Genomic DNA, 18,807 nt, shown 5'->3' with positions numbered 1-18,807 from the left:
CACGCCAGCCTTTGGCCCCTGCACTCAGCTCAGAATCCCCACCTGCCCAGCAGCTCAGAGGGCACCACAGCTTCCCCAGCCCCTCCTCCTTCCCAGGCAGACCTGGGCTTGGTCCCTAAAGAAGGACACTCTTGGAGCTGCCTCCTCCTTCCTGACACAGTTTGGACCTCAGGGCCTCCCTCGCATGGTGGAGCACGAGAGCACAGCTCCCCAGGGGAGACGCTAGGGCCTGAAGGGAAGAGACTCAGCAAGCCTGTGTGGCTTCCAAGGGTCCATCCCTTGCCACACAGCAATGCAGCTCTTCACCTGGATCACCTCGGGGAGATCACATCCCCTCCCTGAGTGACCTCTTCAGACCCCTCTGAGTGACCTGGGTCCCTCACACGAAGCCTGTTCCTCACATCCCACTGCACAACTCAGAGATGCCCAGTGAGGACTAGGAGACTTCAGGTCTTCCGGAGGAAGAGATGGATTATGAGCAAGGACAGTAAAAGGATGTCTCCGGATAGTGTTCCCAAGCAGCCTTCAAGGCAAGGTGGGAACCCCTGCAGCCCCTGGGGGAGGCCTCCATTGCAGCCTGCCTGTCCCACCAGTCAGAGGAAAACTACCCAATAACAGGCCATATCACTCTCCCATTGAGGTAAGAATGGAGAAGGCGGTCTGCTTTGTTTCCTGACATTTCAGCAAGCAGCTGTTGACTCCCAATGCCTGCAGCACCCCGCTTACCAGGCACCCCTTACCTCCGCTCCCCGCAGCTCACGGGATGGGGCAGCGTGCCACCCCGGTTTCAGGTGCGGAGTCCACATGCGGCTGCAGGCAACCGGGGTCCACATGAGAGGCAGCACCCTACCCGGGTAGTGTGGCTCTGGGACCCCGGCCCTTTGAAGCCCACCCGCGCTCCCTCCCCAGGCTCCCGGCGGCAGGGAGTGCCCGGGCATCAGGGGGTCGCATCGGACTGAGCCCGGCTCCCTCGATCCCCGGGACCCAAGGGCGCGTTGCCGCCTCACCTGTTCCCGCGACCGCGGTGCTCTCTGCGCGCGGAGCGGAGCCGCCCTGCCCATCAGCCTGCTCGCCTGCTCCGCTCCCTCCTGCGCCGCTTCCGCCGGAGCCGCCCAGTCAGCCGCCCGCACCAACCCCGCCCAAGCCGCCCAGCGCCCTGAATGCCCCCCACGGCCTCCCCCGGAGCTGCTGCTCGGCACGCGGGCTTCCCCCACGCCCACCCCAGCCCTGCTCGCCCACCGACTGGAACTGCGCCCTTCTCCCTCTCTGAGCCTCAATTTCCTTATCCATAAAATGGGTCTGCGAAGCCCTGCCTGTCAGAAACTCTTCACAAGTATTAATTGCAGGTCTCTTGTAAGCCTGGCTGTCCTGCTGGCGCACAGACCTGAGCAAGACAGGGTCCCTCTCCCTGCATCATCCTGGAGCTCCCAGCCTGGGGGTAGAAGACAGACAAGGGTCAAGGAAGCAAGTAAGTTATTGCAGAGAGTGCAGTGCTGTGGGGAAATAGGTCAGCTCTACTTGGGTGGTCCAGGCAAAAGGCACAGCTAGTGCAAAGGCTCTGAGACTGCAAAGGCTCTGAGACTGGAGGCATTTATTTGGCTACTGAAGCCCACCATTTGGCTGGAGAATATCAGCAAGGGGGCTTCCAGAGATGCAGGTGGCATAGTGAGGGAGGGTCTTACAGGGCCCAGAAGAACCTCCAGGGTTGTTGCAACAAGAGGTAACTGAGAACGCACTTCCCCATTAGAGCCCAGGTGACACAGGACTTGACTGAAATGGAACAGCATTTGTTACAAGAGATGCTCCTATTTCAAATACACTAACTTATCATTTCCTTCTCCAAGAAAGCCACATGGTAAAGTCAAGTATACATTTGGATGACCTCCTGAGAGTAACAGATTGCTTCAATGGCACTTTCTAAATACGGGACATGCAGAACTCTCCTATAAGACCTTACATGGCTCCCCATGACCCACACTTCCCACCTCTCCTCCCACACACCAACCAGAGGTACCGTTCATGGAGTCATCTATAGAAATGGCTCTGAAGTTTTAGGCTGTAGCCCTTTCTAGAACAGCAGCTGCCATTTTGGCACATGCAGACTCTACAGATACCACCTTATTTGATCATCACAGCTGTGATCATCACAGCTCAAAATAGGCATTTTTATTCCTATTTTACTGATGAGGCCAGTGACTCAAAGATTGAGCAACTTCCCAGAAGCCACTCAGCTAAGAAACACTCAGATACATAGATGAAGGGGATAAAGAGGCACAAAATCTCAATTATAATATAAATTAGTCACAAGGATGAAGGTACAGCATAGAGAATATAGTCAATAGTTCCATAACATCTTTCCATGTTGACAGATAGTAACTGAACTAGTTGGAGTGAGCATTTAATAATGTAGATAACTGTCAAATCACTATGTTGTATACTTAAAACCATATAATATTGTATGTCAACGACAGTTTTAAAATATCAAAAATTTAAAAAAATTTTTGCCAAACACCCAAGGCTGTGCTCACTGACCTCTGTGGGTTTGCCCCTGCCATTTCTTCTTTCTGGACCACTCTCCTCCCTACATGGAAAACCGCTGCTTCTCCTTCACACCCCAGCTCCAGTGCCCCCCATGCCATGATGCATTCTTCCAGGCCTCTGTGCTCCGATGCAGAGGCAGGTGGCATCATGGATGGATGTTTGCACTCCATATCTCTAGGGCACCAATCTTGTCTTGGTCCCCAGAGCCTATCATGACTGTGTCCACACACAGAGGCAGCATCTGACTGTAGGATTAATGGGATTAATACATAAATCAAGTAATATAGAAATCAAATGTACAAACACATATGACTTGGTTGTTTTTCCTACAACTCCTGCTGCGTGATCAAAAACAGAATGATTAGAGCCAAAACAGTTCCTACAACTCGTGACTGCCTTCACATGGTTTCGGTGTCCTTGAGGAGCATCACGCCCTAGGGCTGGACTCAAGGTCAGAAAATGATTGTGTGTTGATCAGGTGCTAAAGCCCCTCCTCAGAATTCTTTAGATGTTTAAGTTCATTTGCTCAATAAATATGAAGAGTGCCTTTTCGGCATTACTCTTGTGCTGTGACGCCTTGAGTACCCTGGCTGGCCTTTCAGATCTTCAGCATTCCTTCGCGTTCCCTCCAAATCTGCAGGTTAGAGGCAGGAGGGAGCTGACACTGACAAAGGAAGGAAAAGATGCATTTAAGGGAACTTAATCATAATGGTGTCTTCCTGGAGTCTAAAGAGGAGAATATTTCCTGTCCAGAGCCACCCAGTTCTGGCAGGGAGCTCTATATATCCCTGTCCTCTGTGAGCACAAGAACTCAGACCCTGTCACCTTCCCCTTCTGGGGCAGCAGTGTGGGACCTGGGCTGCCTGTAGCCTCTGAGGCCTGGCTGGTCAGCCCTGTGAGGCAGCCTGTCACATGGGCACATTTGAGAACCAGTGCCCAGGGCACAGGACTCTGAGCCCTCTCCCCACCCTGTGGGTCAGAGAACAGCCAAGAAGAGCAGACAGGGTAGGGAAAGTGGTATACAGCTCCCATTCAGGTAGTAAAAGAAAACTCCTGCTTTTTTATTCCATCCTCTGCCCGCCTGTGAAGAGTGACTATCCCGTTTCTCAGTGAGAAAAAGGAGGCTCAAAGAAGTGGGGTGACTTGTCTCAGTCACTGAAAGCATAAATGACCATGCTGGGATATGAGCCCAAAGTTCCAGCTCCTTCTCCAGCCCCATAGTGACTCTGGAGCAGAGGAAGCCCAGAAGAGCAGACATTCCTGGATAGCCAGCCCTGCTGGAGCCAGGTGTGCAGCCCTTTGCCGCTGCTGGGGAGGGAAATAGCACCTCCTGGTGGCAGCAGAGCTCAGCATCCCGCAAAATGGCCAGAGCATCTGAAGCTCCCGAGAAAGCAGCTGTACTTCTGGCCTGGCAGGCATATGGGGCAAGGATCCTGGTGTGGGAGGTCCTGCCAGCTGGCCAGGCTACATTCCATTGTCTCTGGGGAAGAGGCTCAGGAGGGTTTTCCCTGCGCCATAAAAGTAGCTGGCTTTGTCTGACCCTCTAGACATTGACCCTCAATATGTTAGTGACATCTCATTTCCCACCGCCTTGAGAATGTTCTACATGAATCGCCTTGGAGCCAAAGGAAAGCACTAATTCCTCAGGCATATTTAGCCCTCAACAGCTAGCCCATCACAAGGTCAATGTTCTCCTTGGCCTGATGAGAAAGATGAGGGTCTGAAAGTGGGGATGCACCCCGACCACCCCCTTGCTGGGAATTTGCTGAGATTTAGAATCTAGCCCATTTCATTATACTTTCACTGCCTTGAGAGCCAGTGTGGTGAAAGGTCACAAGCTGGGCACAGGAGCTAATCACCAAGCCTCAGATTCTCTTCTATAAAATGGAACTAATAATAAATCCATCTCTAGGGGCTGTGAGAAGCCAGGTCACCTGCCCAAAGTCAAGAAGACAAAAAAAACCCTGTAATTTGTAAAAGCTGATGCAGTGGTAGACTGGTGCCACCATGGGGCCAAACCATACAACCACACAGAGGCAGCAGCCCTTCTGCCTGCCTCAGAGACCGGCCTTCCCGTCAAGGTGCACAGTGACATCTGGGCTAGTTGCCCAGGTCACTAACATCATTAAATGACATGCATTTTTCACCGGTCAGTTGTCATTTATATGAATACTTTTCTGTAAAACATATGGGTTAACACCCGTTTGAGACAGATCTCAGGGATAAATAGCCTCTCCAGTTTTGGGTGGTGCATTTTGGGAGGAGAGAACACTGAGCTTTAGAACATTGGGAAATGATGGATTGGAGAGGAATGGTGAGGGTAAGGAGGTGGAGAATGGAGATGCAGGCAAGATGCAAAATTTTGAGATTTATCCTATGTTGCTGAGAAGCCTTCAGAGCCTTTTCAGCAGAGAGTAGAAAGGTAATATTTACATCTTAGAAAGATAACTGGTGGGCATGGGTGAGCTGTTCTGGGGGAGAAAAGATGAGAGGTAGGAAAGTTGCCACAGTTCAGATGAGTTGATAAGAACCCCCTATTCTGGGGATTGGAAGGAGGGAAAGAAGAGAGAGAGAGGGAGCAGGAAAGAGGAGGAGGAAGAAGAGGGAGGAGAGGCGAGAGTTAGGATGAAGTGCAGATCCTGCCCCAGTCCATACAGCAGACACTGCGTCCATTTGTCTTCCTAACTACCCTCTCCCCATTATCTCTAGTGTCTGGCACATAAAGCGGCTCCCTGCCCAGCCCTCATCAGGGAGTGGCCTACCACATGCCTCCTCCTGGAATCTGGCCTGGGTCACAGACTCTGGGCTGGAAAAGGTAGTCATTCCGCAGCCATCCCTTCTGGTGTCGTCACACTCTGACCGGACACTCATGAATGAGGCTGTTCCTCGGGGTCCAGTTTTCCACCCTTCCGTACGTGCCTTGGTTCCACCCTTGAGTCCAAGCCCAGCTCTCCCCTTTCCCTGTTGACTCTGAGCTAAATTCCTCTATAAATTCATCAGACTTTCCATGGCTTGAAGTCAAGGAAGTCTCACAGACATGGTGCTTTGTATATATTATCTCCGCTAGCCATTACATCTTCACAAAGGATGAACTCAAAGCTGGACAAATCGAGTCACTTGCTCAAGGACACAGGTGTCCCATAGGCATGTGGGATTCTGAACTGATGCATCATTCTATGTCCTGAAGCAGGATGCTGAGGACAGCGAAAGAGAGGTTCCCCATGAGTGAGGTGGCTTTCCTGCTGCGACCCCAGGCTCACTTTCGGCTCCAGGCTCTGGTATTGAACTAAAGCCTGAGACAACTAGGGAGGTCCTAGTCAGCCTCCCAGTCTCTTCTCTTCTCTATCATGGCCTTTACCCCTAGCCCACCGCCCAGCCAAGAGGTCACTGGGACCACACATTCCCACCTCTGAGCTTTGCTTAGGTTCTCTGACTGGGCTGTCCTCTGCCTGGAGAGCCTCTGGATACACAGCTTCTGTTATCAGACCCACATGCAGGGAGGCTCTGGGCTGCCCCTCCCCCCACTCCCCTCTGTGGAAAAGGTAACTGGCTCCCAATGTAGGTTGCTTTGGTGTGGGAGCACTGCCCAGGCTGGGCCCTGACAGACTCTGTCCTTGACCACACTCTGCTCAGGCTCCTCTAAACCCTCTAGGCTTCACCTGGGCATCCGTCCTTGTCTGGCCTGCATTGCCCAGTTGTGACCAAAGTCTTGCTAAGTCAGCTCAGCAGGAATCCCCTGCCCTTGATATCTGATCACCCTCAATATCTGGTCAAATTCCTCATCACACACCCCTTGATACCGTACTCGCTGGCCTGCCTTCAGCAATTGTCCTCTCAAGTCAGTTCAACCAGAACACCCCTACGCCTGATGTTTCTTGCTGGCTGGTAATTTTCCATCCACTGACTCCTCTCTGCTCCTTCACTGTGGATCCCCACTTGTGCATGAAGTGTTTAGACTGAGCCCAGTTCTATACTAAGGACTTGTTCCTCATTGCAGTAGTTCCTGAATAAAATCTGTTTTTTAACTACTGTCCAGCTCTGATTTTCTTTAACAGTCCCACAATCCCTGCCCAAGGGGTCCTTTTTGACAAAACCGCAGCTCCTCCTGATAGGGGACACCAAGCCCGTGGTGAGGGCAGCCACCTTCCCAAGGACTCAGGCAAAGGAGCCCCGCTCTGCCGGGCATCCGGCTCTGCAGAAGGCACCGGCCTTTCCACCAGGACCACTGAGCAAGCTACCTGCTCTCCAGCTGCATGTGCCCAGGGCAGCCTGCCTCATCCCACCCGTGGCCTGCCTCTCTCAGTGGCCCCATTTCCCAGCACCTCTTCCTGCCACAGGGCCCAGCCATCTACACTGGGCTCCTTTTATCTGCCAGCCCCCACCACCAACACTTTGCTTCTCCTTGGCCTCCAAGACCTCCCTTTCTAGGTTCTGTCTTTGGAACCTTCCCCTGATCTCTTTCTTCATTCTACAAGGCTCAGTTTCTCCCTAAAAGCCTTCCTTTCAACAGCAGGGTCAAGATCTGCTTTCCATGGGCTCAGAACCTTACTGGCATTCCCAGACTGGAGACACAATTCAATGATTGTCAGGTGGTCCTTTTCACCTTGTCTACCTCTCTGGAGGTCACCCAGGGCTTCAAATACCAGCAGCCACAGCCTCACCCCCACATGCCCCACCCATAGCCAGGCCATGGAAAAGCCATAAAGTATGTTTAAACAGAGATCCCCTCTCTGCAGTCACAATTATCCTGAACATTCCCAGCTGTGGGAGGATGCTATGGCCGGCAGAGACTGGACGTTCCCCTTGATCTTGGGGTTGTGATCATCACACGTGATTCACCTGAGCCCTGCTCTTTTTAGGGAAAGTGTTAGCTGTCGCTGTGCCAGGTGTCATTTGCTTTGAAATAAGACCCCCTTGATGCCTGGCTCTCTTCCTCATCTAAATGATTAACCTCATAAACCAATGGCCAGCAGGCCCAAGCCCAAGTTGGCAAGGTTCTCCCTTCTGTGTCCCCAACCCCTGTTCACATGACACGTATCACCCCCATTTGTTATCAGTCGTGTGCACAGTTGTGCCTGATTTACCCCCAAAGTCTCCGGGACCATCCCAGGACCCAACCACCAGAGGCACCAATATTCAGCTTTAAATGAGTAAAAGAATAACTGGAATGAACTTCTGCACAGTGCATCACATGCTCCTGTGACTCATACCATGAAAACTCACAACATAAGAACCTGTCCTATGGACAAATATTCACCCCCAAAACTGGAAGTTGTATGTTTTTCTGCATCTGCTGTAATAAATTGTCACAAATGGAGTGGCTTACAACAACACAGCTTCACTGCCTTTTGTTCTTGAGCTCAAAGTCTAAAATGGGTTGCAGGACCACGCCCCTTCTGGACTCTACAAAGGGTATCCACATTCTTACCTTTTCTAGCCTCTAAAGGGTGCCCGCATTCCTTGGCTCTGGCCCCTTCCTCTAGTCTTTCTCTCATTCCACTTCTGTCCTTTTATCCTCACTCTCTAACTCAGCCTCCTTTGCCTCCCTCCCATAAGGTCCCATGTGACTACACTGGACCCATCGGGATCATCTGGAATAATCTCCCCATCCCAAGACCTTTAACTCAGTCACATCTGCAAAGTCCCGTCCACTGTGTGAGGTGGCATAGCCACAGGCACTGGGGATTGGAAAGTGGACATCAGTGGGGAGCCATTAGTCAACCTTTCAGATGTTCTGAGTCAGAAAGGCTTCGAGATAGTGAAGGGCTCCTAGCACACTATCTTCTTGTGTCAGGCGTGCCTTTCATGGTGGTCTTGGCACCAGGCTCTCCCCATGCTGTTCCCTCCTGACCACCCACCCCTAGAAGGGAACGGGGGAAGAAGCCATCATTCACTGAAGGATTTCCACTTGCCAGGCATGTTGATGTATGCTGTCCTCAAAACCACTGCCTGGGAGCCATCCCATCCAGCCCAGCTCTGATGCCTGCGTGCAGCCAGCCCCATGCACCCGAGTAAGCCATCAATGGGCACTTGGCCTCCCCAGTGGACACCATGGTCAGGGTAGCAAAGGTGCCAAAATGCCAAGCATGGGCTCCCATCACTGAGAACCCATCCCACCCAACCCTGCACAGGGTACCTCACACCATGATCCTGGGCTGTACTCTCCAGCCACCAGTGTAGATGCCATTTTGACCCTCAGCCCCCACTCCCGGATGTTCTAGGCCTGAGGGCCTCCATCAGAGTCTAAAAGACTCACCCTTGAGGGATGTTGTGGGCTGGACTTGTTTTCCTGGCTTCTGGAAGCCCAAAGCCAAGCCTGGCCATACCCTGGGGGTAGCAGTCTGGAGCCCACAGAGGTAGCAGATGGGAAACAAAACTTGACTAAAGCCTGAGGGCCTGGCTTTGAACCCTGCTGAATGGCAAGTCACCTAGGGCAACTTATCTAACCTGTGGGTGCTCAATGTCCATTTATGTAAAATAGAAATGTTATGGAAACCCAGACTGGATCGCTGATGGAAGAACCAAGTGGCACTCGGAGGTCTTGGTGGCATGGCTTATTTCACATCAGTGGGCTCACAGGAGACAAATCTCCAAAAGTCTGAGCCTCAAACAAAGGCGAAGGGAGCAATTTATATTTTTCTACTTCCATATCTGTGGCATTTCTATGTGCATAGCAAGCAGGGTGAAAGAGGGGTCAGAAAGAGCAAAGAAAGGGGAGGAGGCTGAGAGCGGCTGACCCCTTTAACCGTGATAAATGTTTTCGCAAAACAGTAAAAGGAACCTGGAAAGTTTTTTTCTCTCCACATCATTTACCCTTTGTTTTTCTATATCATTCACCCTCTGTTTTTTTTATATCATTTATTATTAACCCTTTGCCTTCCCACATCATTCCCCCTCTGATGCCCCTTTTAAAGCTTCACTTTAGAGGGCACATCCTGGTTTATAATGAGATTATAATGGCTGTGCATGTACAGGAGCTGAACAGAAGCAATACAGTTTTTCATAAAGTTGACAAGCCAGTTTAGGACACATGGTCCTATCAAAAGCCCAAAGAATAGGAGCACTACTGGCCAAGCGAGACTGGTCAGAAGAGTTGTCAGCCATGGGTTCCATTTGAACCAGCTTTGAAACCAGGACTTATTGCTGTTTAACTTTTTATTTCTATTTCTACATATACTTCCTTTTACCTTAGCTAATGAATTTTTTACTACACCTGACTGGTTTGCATAAAAACAATAGTCTCCTAGAGCCATGTGTAACCCTCCTTGAGACATAAATAGGATGTCTAGCCCTCTTCAATTTTGTAATACCATCTTGGCTAGGGAGTTAATTTGGTCTTGGAGTTGGTTCATGGTGAATTCAAGCTGCTGTAAGTCCTGGTTTACTTCCGTCGTCAGGGCAGTGAGCTCTAAGTCCCCTTTTACTAATGCATCCGTGCCCATGGCAGCCGACCTGGCTATGCCAAACCCGACCGGGGCAGAGATCAGCATGGGGGTGGCTTGCTTTACACGGGGGTGTTTGCCAGGGGAGAAGAGATGGTTCCCCTTGGGCTCATTATAAGTGTAGACCTGAGGTAGAATTTGAGTAAGAATACATAGCCCTGGTTTAGCAGTGCCATACATACACCAGGCTTATCCCATCTCACAGCCCACCAAGTGCCTTTTGGGGAGAGGTAGATTAGAGAGTCATCTATAGTGAGGTTGTCGGTGAAAATGTCAGTGAATCTGTCCTACCGTAGCACAGTGGCTCTTGAAGGCCAGAGGCAGGTAGCATTTCCTATTATGTCTCCTATAGTGAGCTGTGGCCCCGGGTGTAGGCATAGTGAGTGGTTGAATGTTATGGTTGGGAATGGGGTGGCCCCAATTCCAACATAATAAGGGGGTTGTGGAGGTCTGGCTGGGCTCTCCACTGGTATGTTTCTCATCAGGATGATGGGCGCTTTTTAGTCTGGAATGATGGACCCACGGAGTGAGGCCTGAAACTTTTAGGGCAGTAGGAATGGTTAGAACAACAGTGTGAGGCCCAGTCCACTGAGGCTTGAGGGGGTCTTTTTTTCAATCTTTGACCCAGATTGAGTCCCTTACCTAAAAAGGATGTACTGAGGCTCCCAAGGAGATTGGGGCCCTTTCTATGGTATGTTGTTGTAACTTTAATTTAGAGTAGCCCCTAAGGCTTGGAGTTGTTCCCTTACTCCCTTGTCCCCACTTGGTGCAGGTTCCCTGGAAGGTGCCCCAGACAAGTGGGGGGTCATCCATACACTAATTCAAAAGGAGAAAATCCTTGTGCTCTGGGGGTGCAACGGGTATGTAGAAGGGCCAGGGGTGGCAGGTTTGGCCATGGGAGGCCCAGTTTTCTGACAGAATTTGGGTAAGGTTCCCTTGAGGGTGCGATTCATTCGCTCTACTTTCTCAGAACTCTGAGGCCTATAGGCAATGTGGAGTTTCCAGGTGATGTTGAGAGACTTGGTTAAAATTTGTACTGTATCCGCTACAAATGCTGGCCCATTATCACTGTGGACTGTAGGCAGTAGGCCAAACCGGGGCACAATCTCTCTAAGGAGGATTTTGGCTACTTCCCGACTTCACTCTGTTCTGGTTGGAAAGGCTTCAACCACCCAGAGTATGTACACACTATTACGAAGAGGTATCTGAGACCCTGCTTGGCTGGACATCTGTGAAGTCTATTTCTAAGTCTTTTAAACCTGTCCTTTGGACACCTGGTGGGGGTCTCTGTGAAGACCAAGCGTTACTCCTGGCACAAACCACACACCATTCACTTGTTGCCCGACATAATGCTGACAACTGACTGATGTAGTATTGCTTCTTGAGGACTTCCAGTGCAGTTTTTCCTAGGTGCATGAGCTGATGGTACTTGCTAACTATACGCCCTCTGGTGGCGGCTGGGACAAAAATACGTCCAACGGGCAACGTCCACCATCCTCTCTTGGTTCCCGTGGCTCCTTCAGCCTCTCCTTTTCCATGTACTTGGGTGGAGGGGTCTTCACTGGGGGTGTTAGGGCCACGTGAGGGAAGGAGCCTCACCTTCCCTCACTGGCAGCTGCTTTAGCTGCCTCTTCCGCCAGGCGGTTCCCCTGTGTTATAGGATCATTTCCCTTTTGGTGCCCTTTGCAATGTAGAATTACCTCCTCAGGGAGCCAAACGGCTTCGAGGAACTTTAGTATTTCTTCTTTATTCTTGACTGCTTTTTCTGCTGCGATGAGGAGACCTCTTTCCTTACAGATTGCCCCATGTATGTGTACAGTGGTAAAAGCATAAGGGGAGTCAGTGTAAATATTGACTCGCTGGCCCTCGCTGATAGTGAGGGATTGAATTAAAGCGTGTAATTTGAGTCGTTGTGCTAACCATCCAGCCGGCAGAGCTTTAGCTACTAAGACCTCAGTGGCAGTGGTTACTGCTTTCCGGATTCCTTCTTGCAAATAGCTGCTGCCATCAGAGAAGAGTGTGAGTTCTGAATTTTGTATTGCCTGATCCTGCAGGTCTGGACAACTCACATAGATCTCACCAGTCACTTCAGAATAGTCATGATCTGGTTCTCCTTCTTCAGTGGGAAGAAAAGTTGCTGGATTCAGTGTCTGTGCTGTTTCAAGAGTGACCTGAGGGTTTTCACAGAGGAGCCTTGGTATTGTGCTAGCCGTGAATTGGAGAGGCAGCGGTGTCTCTGTGTGTTCATGAGAGACACAACAGCATGGGGAACTTTGACATTCAGTTCTTGTCCCAGGGTGAGTTTGTCTGCCTCCTTAATGAGTAGAACTGTGGCTACCAGCACCCTGAGTCATGGTGGCCATTCTGCCGCTACTGTGTCCAGTTTTTTGACAGGTATGCAACCAGTCGCTGCCAAGGGCCAATAGTCTGTGTGAGAACCCTGAGGGCCACCTTTTCTTTTTCATGTACAAAAAGGTTGAAGGGCTTTTCTGTATCTGGCCGGCCCAGGGCTGGTGCCTATCCCAAAGCAGCCTTTATTTCCAAGAAGGCGGCCTTCCCCTCCTCTGTTGAGACAGGGGTCTCTCAGTCTGACCCCCCCCCCCCAGGAGATTGCCATTGGTCTTCCCCAGGGGTCTTGCCATTGCTGAGAATCCAGTAACCCAAATTTGGCAGAACCCTGGAGCCCCCAGGAACTCTTGTAGGCCCTTCTTTGTCTGGGGCTGAGGTAAGGAGATAACGACCTTTTTCCTCTCTGGCCTTAGTGCCTGGGTGAGGAGGAAGCCCAAGTACTGGACTTGCTGCTGGCAGATTTGAGTCTTCTTCTAGGAGGCTCGGTATCCTGTATCTGACAGGAGTTGCAGGAGGGCCTCTGTGCCCTTTGAACAGTTTTCCAGGGTGTCGCTGGCAAGGAGGAAGTCATCTACATACTGGAGGAGGGCGCAGTGCATGGCTTCCCTTGGAAAGCTGGCAAGGTCTGCAGCCAATGCCTCTCCAAAGAGAGTGAGTGAGTTCTTGAACCCCTGTGGGAGCTGTGTCCATCTTGGCTGCATCTGCTGCCCTATATCCGGTCCAGTCCATTTGAAGGCAAAGAAGAGCTGGCTTTGAAGGGCCAGTCAGAAGCAGAAAAAGGCATCCTTTAAGTCCAGGCAAGTGAACCATTTGGCAGACCTCAGAACCTGGCTGAGGAGGGTGTATGGGTTTGGGACCAGTGGGTGCAAAGAAACAGTTACTTTATTTATGGCTCACAAGTCTTGAACCAGCCTGTACCCTCCTCCTGGCTTTTTGACTGGTAAGAGTGGGTATTCTAGGGTGACTGGCACTCGACTAGAATGCCTGCTTCTTTGAGTCTGGTCAGATGTTCTTGGATGCCTGCTTTCACCTCTTGTGAAAGGGGGTTCTGCCACTGTCTCTGCGGCTGGGTCCCCCGAGTTAATTCTACAATGACAGGGGCCTCATTATGGGCAAGTCCAGGTGGATTGTCTTCAGCTCATACCAAGGGGAAGGCAGTTCTGAATTCAGGTGCACTACTTGAGAGGGTCTGGGCACAGAATAGCCTCCATTCCTCTTCCCAGGGTGTGGTTATTGCCAGTATGAGGGTCCCTGGCCCCTCTGGTCCTGGATTTAGCTTGAGGCTTGTGCGCCCAGTTGATTCAAAAGTTATTTGGGCTCGGAGTTTTGAGACTATATCCCGGCCGAGGAAAGGAATGGGGCACTCGAGCAAGTAGAGAAGTTCATGTTGGACTCTGTGGCCCCCAAGTTTGCACTGTAGGGCCTGGCAGAAGTGCTGCAGAACTGCTTTTGTTCCAGTGGCCCTGAGAATAGTTGCAGTCTTTCCACTGAAGGGAGCGACAGGGAGGGTGACCACAGAGTGTTCTGCTCCTGTGTCAACCATAATAGTCATGCTTTGGCCCCCACTTTCATCTTGACCGTGGGCTCATGGGAGCTGAGAGTGAAAGATCCTGGTCCTTGTCAATCTGAGTCTGTTCCTGCCAGGCCAATGAGCCTTTCCCCATGAGGCTCTTCCAGGTAACGGCTGGGCTTTGGGGCTTTCCCTCGGTTGGGGCATTCATTCTTCCAGTGCCCCTTCTTTTTACAGTAAGTGCACTGGTCCCTGGCTACAGGGGCTCTAGGCTTCCCCCCCCCTCTCAGCGGCCAGTTTCCTTCTGCCCTCTGGTCATCTTCCTACTTCAGGGCAGCTGCCAGGAGGCTGGCTTTTCTTTTCATTCATTTTTCAGCTTCCCTGTCAGCCTAAACTTCCCTGTTCATGTATACTTCATTGGCAATTTCAATCAGCTGAGTGATATTCATCCCAGCGAAGCCCTCAAGTTTCTGGAGCTTTTGTCTGATGTCTGGGGCAGCTTGGGCCATGAATGAGGTGTTAACCATTTGTTGGCTTGTTGGTGACTCAGGGTTGAAAGGAGTGTAAATGCAGTAAGCTTCACACAGTCTGTCATGATAGTTCCCAGGAGACTCTTGTGGTTGTTGTGTGACTGAGGATACTTTACTCATGTTCACAGGCTTTTTGGCACCGGCCTTGATCCCCTGGAGGAGGGTGTCCTGATATCGGCGGATGTGGTGCTGTCCCTCAGGGGTGGTGAAGTCCCACTCAGGGTATTCTTCAGGGACAGTAATTTCAGCCCATTCACCCCAACCAAGGATCCCAGTTGGAGCATGTTCCTCCGGGTATTGGCAGGCCCCTTTGATGATTTACCTCCTCTCTTCTGTGTTGAACAGGATGCAGAGAAGCTGCTGACAGTCCTCCCAGGTAGCCAATGGGTCTGAAAGAGGGACTCCATGAGATTAACCAGGTCTTGTGGCTTTTCCGAGTAGGATGGGGTGTTTTGTTTCCAATTGAGGTCAGTTGTGGTGAAAGGTTGACAGTAAAATATAGACTGGTCAAGCTGGGTGGTCCCATCCTTGCCACGTCTCTCGGGTTCTCACATCTCTCATACTGGCATCTGGAGGGTGCCTGTACCCAGCCTGGGGTGCAGCCTGGCCACTGGTCCAGGGGAGAGTGGGTTTGCTGGGCCTGGAAGCAGTTGAGAGACTGACGGTGGCAGAGTGTCTGGTGCTGGAGGGCTGGATGCTGACGGCCTCGGGGCACACAAGGTGGGGGCAACATTGGTTCTTTTGGATTGCCAGTAAAAATTTGCAGAGTCTCAGGCTTCTGCTGATCATTTGTAGGCCGTTTTGTAGAGGCCACTAAGACTCTACTTTGTCCCTGCCTGTTGCAAGCGAATCGCACCCAAGGGGGAAGGGTCTGGGCAATCCCTAGCCAGGAGCTGATATATAGGAACTGATCAGGTTGGCCTGGGTCTCCAGTAATGACTCACCAGACTCAGCAAACCATTGGGACATCTAGGGCTCCCTCAGGAGGCCACCCTACGTCAAAGGTGGGCCAGTCGGATTCACACAAGGTCCTTAACTTGCCAGGGGTCATCTTTACTCCATAATCTCCCTGAATTCCCTTCCTGAAATTTTTGATCGTGGTTTCAAGAACTGTGGGTTTGTGGTGCCCTAATCCCATGATGTGTTTGTGAGATGGTGCCACAAAGACAGACAAGGGAGGGGTGCCTCCTCTAGAGAGGAGACCAGTCAGATGCCCATCCATTTGCACTCCTTGCAGAGACTTTGGTCAGCCTTGACTAAGGTGCAACCATATAGGTCCTGGGCCAGGTCAGCCAAAACTGAGTCACTGGTATGTTGGGATGGCTGACTGCAAATGCGGATGAGGGCCCACTCAGATTCTGTGGCACACACCGGGGAATCACAGATTCAGTGCAAGCTGAATGTCTTCAGCTGTCCTGCCCAGTCACCCACACACCAGACCAGAGTTTAGACATTCCCTTCCTGGGAATCTCTACCTGTGAGTCCTCTAAGAGGTCTCCGGGATGTGATCAGGCTCCCCTTCCACCCCAATGGGTGGGAACTGGCTGGGTCAGGGGCCCCAGGGCCTTACTGGATTCGACGTCAGAACCAGGTCCTCCTCATCTGCCAAGCTTCCTTGAGTCCAGCAGGAACAACGGAGTGGGGGCCAGCCTGAGGCCGCTGAGTAGGAGGCTGCCAAAAGATCAGACAGGGCGTGCCTTCCCTGTTGTGGTTGACTGTTCCATCACTGCCCTGCCATTGTCCCAAACTGGTGGCAACAATGGGCCAGCACAGTTGGGTTTCCTGGTCAGAGAACCAAAAATGTTATGGAAACCTGGACTGAATCGCTGACGGGAGAACCAGGCGGCACTTGGAGGTCTTGATGAGGGTTTATTTCACACCGGCAGGCTCAGAGGAGAGTAATCTTCAAACGTCTGAGCCTCAAACAAAGGCAAAGGGAGCAATTTATATTATTCTACTTGTGTATCTGTGGCATTTCTATGTGCACAGCAAGCAGGGTGAAAGAGGGATTGGAAAGAGCAGAGAAAGGGGAAAGTGCCAAGAGCTGCTGACCCCTTTAACCATGACAAATGTTTTTGCAAAACACTAAAAGAATCCGGAAATTTTTTTTCTCTCCACATCATTTACTCTTTGTTTTTCTACATCATTCATCATTGACCCTCTGTTTTTTTATATCATTTATTAATTCACCATTTGTTTTCCCACATCAGAAATAGTACAAGGTGCTATGTTTTGAGTCACTTATCAAATTGGCAGGAGAAAAGTCTTCTTATTTCTCATCTGCCACTGCCTTCTTCCAGAGCATGGGCCCTGGGTCATGAGGATCCCTGTGCATGGGTGCCCTTACATGTGGGAAGAGCCGCAGAGAGCAATGGGAAGGATGAAAGAATGAGGGCTGGGGGAGGGGAGTGGGAGTCTTTGAGGCAGAAACTTGATGGAGAAAGAATTTCACATGGGCAGCAGGAGAGGGAGGGCCTGGGAGCACAGGGGGATTTGAAGTGCTTACCACACAGAGTACAGGGTGACCCCCTTGGACTCCTAAAGCATCTTTGGTGAAGTCAAGATGTCTCACCAGTGCTTTGAAGAGAGGTGCTCTTTGGGAGATTGTGAAGAGTGAAGAACCTGGTACAAAGCAAGGAAGAAACTGACTGGGGAGACATGGGGACCTGTGTGCATTAACTTCTTAATGTACCCCCAGCCCCTGGAAGTGGGGGCATTTTACACCCATTTTACAGAATGACAGCTAAGGCTCACAGAGGTTTATTGGCTCATCCAGTTTCCATGTCGTGTGGGGGGAGCCAGGATTCAAGCCTAGTTGGATCAGACTCCAAAGCCCATGCCCCCAGCCCTGCACAGTGCTGCCTGGCATGGCCATTAGGAGAATGCTTGTACAGACACATCCAGCAAGGCAAACACAAGGCCTAGGGCCCAGGTGTCCCTGCACCCAGGTCTGCTATTGCCCTGGGTTCCCACCTGCAGCTCCAAGGTTCCATCCAGAGTACATCCAGCCTGAGGACTTAGCCGGAGCCCCAAACCAGCAGAGATAGGACTTGGCCAGACCTGGGGGTCACAGGAGCTAGGCTGGGGACACCTGACCCTGCCATACCTGGGGAGCTGCCCGAGGGCCTCATCATTCCAGAAATGGACCACGTCCTGGGCTACAGCCTGCAGATGGAAGTGAGGGGTCTGGACCCTGCTGTATGCATGGGGACAGTCAGGAAAGCAGACAGTGAAAGGAGGGCAAGAACATGGCGGAAGTAGAGAAAAGGAGGAAGGTCGCAAAAGAGACCCCACAGTAGCTCACACACCCCCACTCCCTAGAAACAAGAACCCTCTCGGGCAATGTGTTGCCCAAGAATGCCTATGCCCCACATTCTTCCCAGCCTTCTGGCACTGGGCACCATGTCCCAGACCATGGCCTGAGGAAGCTTTGACGTCAGAAGGGGAAACAACCCACCCCAGACTGGGAGCCAGATCACCAGCCGACTGAGGGAACCCTAGGCCATCCACCAGGCCTTACTGGAGCCAGGGTCTCCACGTGGGGGACTGAGTTATTCGTAGCCACCTGAATCTAGCCACCAGACTCTGTGAGCAGTCCCTGCCACCTCCATGTGCTGGCATCAGAACCTATTCATGCTCTGACCTGGGCACTCCCCCAGGCCTGGGCTTGCCAGAACTCAGCTATGGGTGGGCTCGGTTCTCACTACCTGAGACCCCACCTGGGGAGCCCCTTGGCTGCTGTCCCATCTGTTTCAACTGTCCTTCTATCCATTCAGCAAGTGCCCTATATTTTAGTAATATGGCAAGGAAGGTCTTAGGTCTTGAAAAACAGAAATGAATATTACACTTTTTCTGACCTTCATGAGCTTCCACACTAACAAGGGAGACTGAATGAAAACAAAAATGAAACAGGGCCCAAAAGTACCACAATAGCAGGAAATAGGGTGCTCTGGGAGCCAGAGGAAGGAATCACTAAATTTCTGAAGCAACTGGGAAAAATTCCAAAGAAGGTGATATTTGACTGGGGGCATTGAAGGATGAATAGGAGTTGACCACAGAGAAAATGAATGGGTGGTGGTGGGGTGGGGAGAGTGTGCTTTCCATGTTAAGGAAGTACATATGCAAAGGTAAGGATGATTCGTGGATTCCAGGGAGCAGGGAGATATTTTGCAGGGCTAGGATACAGAAGGTGGAATAAGGAATCTCCAGAACTGAAGATTCCTTCAGAGGTATGTAGGGGCCAGATCAGGAGGGTCTTGAATGCCAGGCTTTATCCAGTGGGCACCAGGAGCCACTGAAGGCTATGAAGAAGGTGAGGAACACTGCCAAGTTTCAGCTTTGGAGTGATCATTCTGGCAGTCAGGTAGAGAAAGGGTTGGAGCAGGTGAGACTGCATTGTCCACAAGCAAGCCTGGGAGTTGGAGGGTGCCAGGGC

General features: G+C 51.3%; 1 protein-coding gene across 4 annotated transcripts in view; it reads right to left on the bottom strand.

Annotated features, from left to right (window-relative positions):
* The window catches only part of LOC108409240 (neuropeptide Y receptor type 4-2), a 32,782-nt gene that overhangs the window by 4,811 nt on the left and 9,164 nt on the right, over positions 1-18,807 (bottom strand). The window contains exon 1 of one of the 4 annotated variants that reach the window (XM_017679700.3): positions 1,008-3,295. The exons of 2 other annotated variants lie outside the window; for them this stretch is intronic. The gene's annotated coding sequence lies outside the window, so the exon portion shown is untranslated. Of the gene's footprint in view, positions 1-740; positions 970-1,007; positions 3,296-18,807 lie in introns of those variants that run through there. One more of the 4 variants, XM_037003065.2, reaches the window with a different exon arrangement.

The sequence above is a fragment of the Manis javanica genome, chromosome 7 (assembly GCF_040802235.1).
Source record: "Manis javanica isolate MJ-LG chromosome 7, MJ_LKY, whole genome shotgun sequence".
NCBI classification, from domain to species: Eukaryota; Metazoa; Chordata; class Mammalia; order Pholidota; family Manidae; genus Manis; species Manis javanica.
Note: the sequence above shows the minus strand (reverse complement) of the source record. Positions and strands in the feature narration are given on the sequence as shown.